Source organism: Macrobrachium rosenbergii, chromosome 42 (genome assembly GCF_040412425.1).
Source record: "Macrobrachium rosenbergii isolate ZJJX-2024 chromosome 42, ASM4041242v1, whole genome shotgun sequence".
Taxonomy (NCBI): Eukaryota; Metazoa; Arthropoda; class Malacostraca; order Decapoda; family Palaemonidae; genus Macrobrachium; species Macrobrachium rosenbergii.
In genome coordinates this window covers 16,405,622-16,408,603 of record NC_089782.1, presented here as the reverse complement: position 1 = coordinate 16,408,603, position 2,982 = coordinate 16,405,622, and positions in this window count along the sequence as shown.

Genomic DNA, 2,982 nt, shown 5'->3' with positions numbered 1-2,982 from the left:
CCAGTTCGACGACCAAGGACGACGCATCAACTAAACGTTACCTTCCAGGAATTCCAGTTGAAAGAACGCCTTTCAGACACGGGGCCTCAACGTACGATTATCTTTTCAACTCTACGAAGGTCCTACGAAAGGTTTAAATGATTGTATGATATAAATGTAAAAGTACGTAAATAAACTTCCTCTCCAGACTTCATGAAAGTGTTGTTTCATTACTCATGGTCTCAAAGCGCTGGGACATACGAGGTTATTCAGAATCGAAGTGACCTATTAAACGGAAATCGTTAAAACAAATTATAAATGTTTTTGGTAAAAACTTTGCACTCAAGGCTTTATGTGGTCAACCAGATTTGTTTGCCAAACGATCCACTCCCAATTAAAAACGTCGCGTAATATTTTTAACATGAATTTCACTTCAATATTTCAAATTTTTCTATTCTCTCTAACTTAAAAATTCTGTCCACCTGTGTTCAATCCTATATTTAGCCACGCAGCTAATGACCTTTTGTCCATGGAAATGTACCTGACCATCACATTATCAACTTTTCATACCAATAAATGGAAATAATTTCTGTGTACTAGCTCCATGAAACAATTTCATATTTGGTTTTACCTTCTCATTACACATGTTCTAAAGTAGTAAAATTACGTAATTTACATAACTCTTTTGTTAACAATAAATTTAACGGGACATTTATTCATTAGTATGGAGTCAGATTTCAGCTCGTTGTCCCACAAATTAGCTAAGGGCATTTGAGTCGTCACAACCAATGCCCAAACCCCATTTCCCTGTAAGTGTTGAGCAAATGGAATTTTCAACAATTCCATGATGGTGGTTTACATTAATTTGCTTACGTTTAAATTTTGATATAGGCCTTTCACATGCGTATTCATTCACACGTGAACCCTGTTAAACAGTCTGGTGTATTTCTAAATTAAGCAGTTTTTACCTTCAACATCTGTAGTTATATGGATGATAACCAGATTCCACATACTTTGTTTTCCCCTATAAAAATACCGAGGAAGTAGTCAAGAACTGAAAACTTAAGACCCATTATTTATTAATGAAAAAAACAATTATAATACACAGGCAAATGGTAAGTTTACGAATGCAGAATATCTGAGGAACCTGACTTAAAAACCTATCAGGACTTTAACGAAAAGCGCAGCATGGAAAATTTAGAAATCAATCAAATGAATAAAGCCTACATCTGTTTCGTCGACATCTTAAGGTGCCCTTCCACTGGGCCGGTTGAAACGACTACAGCCGCCCGGCTAAAGTCGACGGCTATAACCGGATGGGCTATAGCCGTCGATACAGATTCCATTACAACGACTGTGGCCGGTGTAGGAGTCAGTTTCAATAATGGCACATGCAAGTGAGGACGTACTTCTTCAATACCTCTTGGCGGAAGAGGAAGAAGAAGAAGAATGTTGTTTAGTGATGCAAGCAGAGTTAGAAAGGTCATCCACATGAACTTTTCACATCTCGAAAAGAACAAGGATGTCAAAGGATATTGATTGAAAGACACCTTTTAAAGGACGAATATATATTTAGAAAATTCTTCCGAGTAAATATAGCTCAATTTAATTACATCCATCACAAATCGAAACTGGAAAAACAACACTACTGAGTTAGAAACGCAGAAAAATCGTACCGACCTGCCGGCTGGACTGCTCGGAGAGGAGTGCTGCCCAGCCGGCTCGAGTCGGGAGGTGGGCAGCCTGGCCCGACAGACCGGCTGTAGACGGGTCATTGAAAGGGAGTACATAATAATAGCACTGTAGGAGTCTGTTTCTACAGCCGGCCGGCTGTAGCCGGGCGGCTGTAGTCGTTTCAGCCGGCCCAGTGGAAAGGAGGAGCACCTTTAGATCCATAGAAATATCAGCCTAACACGAAGGTTCGCAAAGCCGCCCCGTGTCCGCACATTCTCTTGAATACTGGTTCCTCCAGCAAGTTGTGACCTGTAACAGAAAAACAACGGCGGCAGAAAATGTTCTTATGCCAATTACTCGGCAACTCCGTAAAGAGAACGTTAACTCTAATATTTCTTGAAATAGGTACCAAATCTTTACTTTAGGATAATTTAAGGATAATTAGCTTATGAAAACCACGAGTTACGTTTCTCCAACCAATGCCCAAAAAGGTCATTACCACTGAAAACTTGTAACCATCTGAGTAAGACTATCTCGTACATTTTATACCATAATTATGCATTAAGGCTGTATAAAAACATTCATACTTTAAAATGCTACTCTGCTTCTGACACCATTTATAGTTAAAATTTTCTCTACACGCAGAAACCACTCAAACAAAACTTTTATCTTAATACTTAGAAAATGTACTTTTCTGAAAATCGCCAAAATCCAGATAACCCACATACTATGATCAAAGTCGTATGCTTAAAAAAACACCTTGATCTTTCAAGAATTCAGGTAAAAGTTAAAGAAACCGCTGAACTTTAAAATAAAGCAACGCAGTTGTGTGATATGAGCTCTTGTTAGGGAGTGAAATGGTTACATCATGGATAAGATTTGCTACTAATCATGATCAAAAGACCCAACAGCTCCTACCTCAATATACTGTATTTAAAAATGTATATGATGCATGCATTAACTGCCTCACGACCTTTTAAACATTTCAGGAGCTATATAGCAAACTTAACCTAACTACAAACTTAATCCATTTTCAGGAAGCTAAAATTTTTAAGTAAAACATAACCAGGGCTTGCAATGTAAATTTAATTTGTTTTAAAGCTGAATATTGTAAGTTTGACGGCATAAACATCCTTAATTTCCTCAAATCTTGGGGAGCTTCTGTAAACTTAAGTGAGTGGAGGTGGCTGCACATTTCAACACCTGGATACCTATCTGAAGAAAGAAAACAGCAATAGACTAAGTCTATGCTTGCCACCTGAAAAGAGTTTGATCAGTTAGTTTGTTGCATAAAACCACTAGGAACCTGCATAGCAGGTCATACGACCT